Source organism: Medicago sativa, chromosome 5 (genome assembly GCF_051527215.1).
Source record: "Medicago sativa cultivar Bolivia chromosome 5, Bolivia_mono, whole genome shotgun sequence".
NCBI lineage: Eukaryota > Viridiplantae > Streptophyta > Magnoliopsida > Fabales > Fabaceae > Medicago > Medicago sativa.
Window position 1 is genome coordinate 30,933,860 of NC_140753.1, and position 6,896 is coordinate 30,940,755.

Genomic DNA, 6,896 nt, shown 5'->3' on the forward strand with positions numbered 1-6,896 from the left:
ACAACTCATCGGTTCTAGTGTTTCCTAGCTCGGTTCTACCCCAAATAGTGCAATCCATGACCCTCTAAAGGTACCTAAGTACGGGGTTATGAATGTTGCTAGCTTTGTTGGCTCTAGGGACATAGTTATCAAGGCCGGTGATGCGGTTCCAAAAGGAAGTTGGGTCATAGTTATCCGGTTTTAGACTATCATCCCAATGATCATGAATATACCCCTCATTGACAAAACCTAAGGCTTCACAAAAGTGCTGAAGAGACATATTATAATCAATATTCATTAACCGGAAAACAACTCTATGATTAGGGTTATCAAAATTCAACTTATCTTTGGTAAAAATAAGTGAGCTTAAAAATTCATAAGTGAAATTCTCATAACCCCTCATAGGTGTTAGCATATTAGTCCAACCTAGCCTACCTATCAACCTAAAAACATCATCTCTAAGCCCTAGCACATTCAAATCATAGGAATCAGGATATCTAGAGGGATGTAAGGTTTTAGAAGTAAGAATTTTGTACCTGTCCCTTTGTTTGTTATCTTTGAATTGAATTCCATGATTCTTGACTTGTGTTTGCTTCTTTCGGGGAGGACCTCCTTGAGATCTTGCTGGTTCCTTACCACTTCTTCTTGAAGCCATTTGACCCTTGTTTGAATTGATTGGAAGGTTTAGGGTTTGGAAAGATTTTGGTGGAAAGGATTGGTTTAGGGTTGGGTTTGATGTTGAAGGAAGGTTTGTGGGTTTAGATATGGAGATTGGTTAAGGTTTTATGGTGTTTGGGTTAGGTTTTGAAAGATTAGGGTTTTGGTGAATTATAGGTTTGGATGGATGAAAGATGTTTTTGATTGGTGGTTTGTGTTTGGAATGATGTTTAGAATTGGTTTGGTGAAAGAATGGAGTGATTTGGTGAAGATTTGATGGAGATATGAAGGTTTGAGGTTTGATAGTTATGGAGGTTTAGAGAGAGGTTTAGAAGATGAAAGAAGGTTGTGGTTTGTGAATGAGGAAGAAGAAGAGAGAAATTTATGTATATAGGCATCAAGACATTGGGCACGGCCGTGCCACCCTTGGCACGGGCCGTGCCAACACTCTGTGGCTCCTGGCTTCTTTTTCTTCATAAACCATGGCAAGGCCGTGCCAGCTTTAGCACGGGCCGTGCCAACCTTCTGGTAGGGGGCTTCAAAAATTTTCCTTTTTTCAATTTTTTCGAATCACACTTGGACAATTACCTACAAAACAACTTAAAAACAAAGAAAAACAAAACAAAACAAAACAAAGAAATTAAATGCGTGGGTTGCCTCCCACAAAGCGCTCTTTTAATGTCATTAGCTTGACGTTTAGAAAGAGTCCTTAGAATGGATCAAAGATATCATATTGTGTAGATGACGCTATAAAACGTTCTTTCGCAACATGGTAGTTAAGCATGCAACAAGAGTAAAGAGCGGGACCTTTCATAACATTTTCCAACTCAAATCCTACCATCTTATCACTCACTTGGAAAACTATCCTACCGTTCTTGACATCTATAAGAGCTCCCGCAGTGGCGAGGAAAGGTCTACCAAGGATTATAGGGACGTCTTCGTCCTCTGTAATGTCAACGACTACAAAATCAGTTGGGATGTATATCCCTTCTATCTTAACAGGTATGTCCTCGACAAATCCTACAAGTTTCATGGTAGAATGGTCAGCTAGCTTCAATTCTATTTCGGTAGGTTTCAACTCTCCTATCCCTATCCTTTTGAGAAGAGACAAGGGCAGCAAACTAACACTAGCTCCTAAGTCACATAAGGCTTTGTTTATGGTTTCATTCCCAATTTCACATGGTATGGCAAAGCTACCGGGATCTCTAAGCTTAGGGGGTGCTTCTTGAATGATTGCACTAGTGTCCTTAGCTAAAGCTATTGTCTCACTATGCTCTATAGGCCTTTTCTTTGAAAAAATTTCCTTTAAAAACTTGGCATATAGAGGCATCCTAGACAAAGCTTCAGCAAAGGGGAGTTTAATGCAAATCTTCCTAAGTATGTTGACAAATTTTTCAAACTTACCCTCTAGTTTAAGCTTATCAAGATTTAAGGGGGATGGAGTTTTGTTTTCTTCAAGTGGTTTTGCTTCTTCTATCACAATTTTATCACCTAAAGGCTTGACATTTTCTTTCCCAATGTTTTTAACCTTAGCAAAAGTTTCGCCTAACTTACTACCCCCAAAAGATATGACATTAACTTGGGCTTTGGGATTGGCTTCGGTTTGACCAGGAAAGACTCCCGGTGTTTGGGAAGAGGTAGCCACTTGTTGGGCTATTTGAGCGATTTGAGTTTCAAGCATTTTAGAGTGAGTAGCAATAGAATCAACTTTTGTATTGAGCTTGGAAAGAGAATCATTCAGAAATCCAGTTTGGTTTTTGAGTTCTTGGAGTTGTTTGTTTTGGTTGGCAATAGAGTTTTCCAACAAAATTTCCAAATTAGATTTCTGAGTGAATCTCTGGTTGTTTGAATAACCGGGTGGTGCTACTTGTCCATAGGGATTTTGGTTTTTATAAAAATTTTGATTTTGTCTCATCCCTTGATTGTATTGAGCATAATTCATTTGCTCAACACCGTTAATAGCACTACCTAGTTGGCAATCAACACCATCATGGCCAGCTATACCACAAATTTCACAAGAAGGAGTAGAAGCAGAATTGATAGCACTAACATTGATTTTTTCAAGTTTTTCGGTGACTGTATCAATTTTAGAAGCAAGGTGGTCATAGTTAGAGACTTCGTACATACCTGCCTCCTTTTTGGAGGATGAAGAGCTAGTGATGGCTCTCTCGTCGGTCCATTTGTAATGATTTTGAGCCATGTCTTCAATCATGGCATACGCCTCCGTGTAGTTCTTGTTCATAAGTGCTCCACCTGCAGCTGCATCAACAGACATCTTAGTGGTATAAGACAAGCCATTATAAAAAGTGTGGACTATAAGCCACTTCTCTAGGCCATGGTGGGGACAAAGTCTTAGCATTTCTTTGAAACGCTCCCACGCCTCATAGAGAGATTCCCCATCTTTTTGGTTGAACCGTGTGATTTGGTCTCTAAGTTTAGCGGTTTTAGATGGTGGAAAGAATCAGGCAAGGAATGCTTGCCTCATCTGATCCCATGAAGTAATGGAACCGACTTCGAGGGAATGGAACCAAGCGCTAGCTCTATCCCTTAAGGAAAAGGGAAAGAGATGAAGTCTTACGGCCTCTTGGTTCTCCTTCATGGTTCCACTAATTCATAGGAAAACAGAGATGTGAAGATTGGGATCCTCAGTGGGGGATCCCGAGAATTGGTTTTGCTGCACCAAGTTAAGTAGGGCAGGCTTAATTTCAAAGTTGTCATCCTCAACCGTTGGGTACACAATAACAGCTTGTGGCTCAGCCGTAGACGGCGTTGCATACTCTTTGAGAGTGCGATTGGCCATGGCGGTGTTATTTCGTGCGTCTCTCTTTCGTTTATGCAAATACCTTTCGATCTCGTTGATTATTACAACTCGATTTTTGGTTTTTCGCATAAAAAATTGAGAACCCAGGAAGTTAACGATAACAGAAAAACAAAAAGTTAAAAATAGAAAGAAAAAAGAAAAGAGAAAGAACAAGAGAGAATTCTAATCACTAAGAAAAAGTTAATCAAATTAATTAACTCCACGGCAACGGCGCCAAAAACTTGATAGGGCCAAACCGCAAGTGCACGACCTATCGAAGTAGTAGTAGTAGTAAGTAGAGTTATCGTTCCGCTAGGGAGTTGGTCAACCTAATTAACTTTTAGAAAATGATTAGAGGAGAAAGAAATAAGGGGTTGAGAGTGCAGTTGTTTGAAAGTAAATAACAATGATGATAAAAAGCCTTAGGATCATTGGTTCATCATAATAACGAATCTTTTCACAAGCAAGCCTTAAACTTATAACTATACGTTAATCTTAATTACTAAGGACAAGTTTCTCTTTAGCATATCACAGCTTCTCTCGAAGTCAGTGAGTGTATCCCTCCAACAACCACACCTATTCTCATGGGTGATTGCCTTTGGGACCCTTGAAGATCGAAACTTTATGTGTCCCAAGGTTTGCTAGACTATTCTCATGTTTCGCAAACCTTGTCTAAATTCACTTGATCGGATATCAAAGCTCCGCATTCGCTTTATGAATTGATATCTGAGATGATGAATTAACCATTATCAAACCCTCCGCGTTCGCTTCCACAGTTTGATAATAATTAATTCATGTTAAAACGGTGAATTTAGATTAGGAATTAAGGTAACAAATAATTAGGGTTTAAGGCTTGGCTTGATCCGGATTACGTCATTAGACTTATCCAAAGATCCCAAGACAAAGAAGTCTACTCACTCATGTTCATCGTAGACATGGGGGAAGAAGAGAGAAAGCGATAAAAGTAAATTGCAAAGAAGAAAGTAAGTAAAGAACTTTTATTGAAATAAAGACTCAAAATATTCAAAGTAAAGGTGAATGTTTATGGTGGAGAGCTACTCTATTTATAGCTTTACAATTGACTTAGAAACTAAGCAACTAAAGGGATAAAACAGTAAAGCCGCAACAGGGTAACTTGGGCCCGAAGAAAAAGCAGCAAAACAGGTTCTGGAATCGAGCACGACCGTGCCACATGTTGGCACGGGCCGTGCCAAGCTTCTGGTAAGGGGAGAATGTATTTTTGCCCTGTATCTTCGTATTCTTGCGCTGTATTTGCTCCAGTCCTCTTTCTTTCGCTCCAAGGCACCTTCCACCATATATTCGTTCCTAAAATAAAATAAAAAGCAATTTAAAGTAAAATATTCTAAAAGGAAATAAAATGCAATAGAATTAAATCAAATCTTAAATAAAACTAAACTAAATAATGCAATAAATTAGACTAATCTATGACTCATCAGACAATTGAGGAACAGGTGAGCAGAAGACTCAACTTGCTTATCGTATAAGGAACACATTTAAGGAGTCTGACAACCTCTAAGCATGGTGTTTTCATCTGTGGGAACTCTATTGTGAATGAGCCTCCATATCAATAGAGACTTTGAAGTAGGAATAACTTTGTTCTAAATAGATATAGACCAAGAGACAGAAATGCCAGCAGGTCTGTGGAAAGAGTAACCTGGCTTAAGGGACAAGTTACTGTTGGAATATTTTATTATTTAATTATATTTCAATATCATTATGGGGGTAAATATCGTAATAATAATTATATTAGCTATTTATCAATTGTGAGTCTTAATTGATTAGTGATCAAATTAAGTAATAAGGCTATTAGATTTCTAATTGGATAATTAATTAAATATTTAATTAGTTGATATGGACTCAATAAGTGGATGTCTGGATGGATCATTAACGGAATAATGGAAACCCTAATGGCTATCCAATATAAAAGAGGCTATGGTCCCAATATAGCGGACACGGCAAACTCTCTCTTCTCCCCATCTGAAGAGAATTTGAGGAATAAAGGTGCCTGTTGAGGAAGAACCAATCAGCCGCTGCTAATCGTGTTGATGTTGATGTTTTGTTTCAGATCACATCCTCTCTTTATCGTTGTTGTTGAGAGGGCTGCCATGAAAGCTTTATCCAGGTATTCCTAATACCCTAATTTATAGTATCCTTGGTAAATCAAACATGTCGTAGATCCGATAATAATCATGTTCAATGTTTTGTTTGCTTCCGCTATTGATTCGTGTTTATTGAACATGTTTTATGAAAATTGTTTTGTTAAGACCTAAATTTTCAACAAACGGTATCAGAGCGGTTTTCATGTTTGATTTATTGGGATCGATCAAACTTTCCAAAATTTGTTGCCTTAACGTAATTATATTTTGTGGCTATTCGGTTACTTTCTTTACGACTTAATAGATATGTTGTTTTTATTTCGGTAATCGAATCATCCAGTTTTCGGTTATAATTGTTGTTGCACTCAATTACTTGTGAATTATGGTTTTTTTATTTAGTAGGTAAGTAGTAGCAAGCTTCATTATTATTACTATTATTTTATTATGCGTACTGTGTTGCATGAAACTTTTTTTTCTTTTTGACCTTAATACAATTTTGGTTGAAACCTGAGGGTTTTGGTTGTTGAATGTATTTTATGTTCTTTTCCAATTCGTAAGAACCCAAATCTTTTTAATATAGGGATTTGGTTATTTCACAAGGTGTCAATAATTTACTTGGTAATTCATCTGTTTTTGTTACTCAAAATTGCATACACAGCTGTAGATAACATCTTTATGTTTTGACAGTACCTTACGGCTAATTGAGTTGCAATTTTTTTATTTTTTCTTGAGAAAATGGATGTTGTGCCTATTTTGTTTTATGTGCACATGAAGTTCCAATTTTCATAAAGTTATTTATTTTATTTTTTGGTTGTTGCCAATATGTAATCATGAACGTCAAGCAGTTGTTTTGTCTGCACATAAAACTTCTCTGCATCAAATTTTGTTATACTTTTGGATATGAAAGTTGTTTGTATTCGCAATTTTTGAATAAATAATATTCATTTACTTATGTGATTACAACTTTTGGATAGAGATTTGGCTTTGTCTCACAACTACACATTGGCATTAGTTCGAAGCTTATAATTTTGTGAGATTTGTGGATTCAAGTTGAATCGTTTATCGCTTATGATATATATTTGACTAATTATATTTAAATATCACATTTGTAATTATTAATTTTGAGAGTCATGATATCAAGACAAAGATCAAATTTATTTTGACCTCTAAGGATCAGTCTTATAAGGGTTGTGAATCTCAGATTACATTTGTGATACTATGGTTCATAATTAGGAATATATATTAATGCTATGATATCTTTTTAAGCACATTTGAGGAAATAAAGTTTTCGTTTCCATAATTTTACAATATATGAGTCCTAGAATTGATCATTTAGTTTCCTC

The 6,896-nt window shown here is 36.7% G+C and overlaps 1 non-coding gene across 1 annotated transcript; it reads left to right on the top strand.

Moving 5' to 3' along the window:
• Positions 1–2,966: 2,966 nt before the first annotated feature.
• Positions 2,967–3,073, top strand: LOC146921730 (small nucleolar RNA R71). The gene has a single exon (XR_015012939.1). It is a non-coding gene; the product is annotated as a small nucleolar RNA R71 (small nucleolar RNA).
• Positions 3,074–6,896: the final 3,823 nt, after the last annotated feature.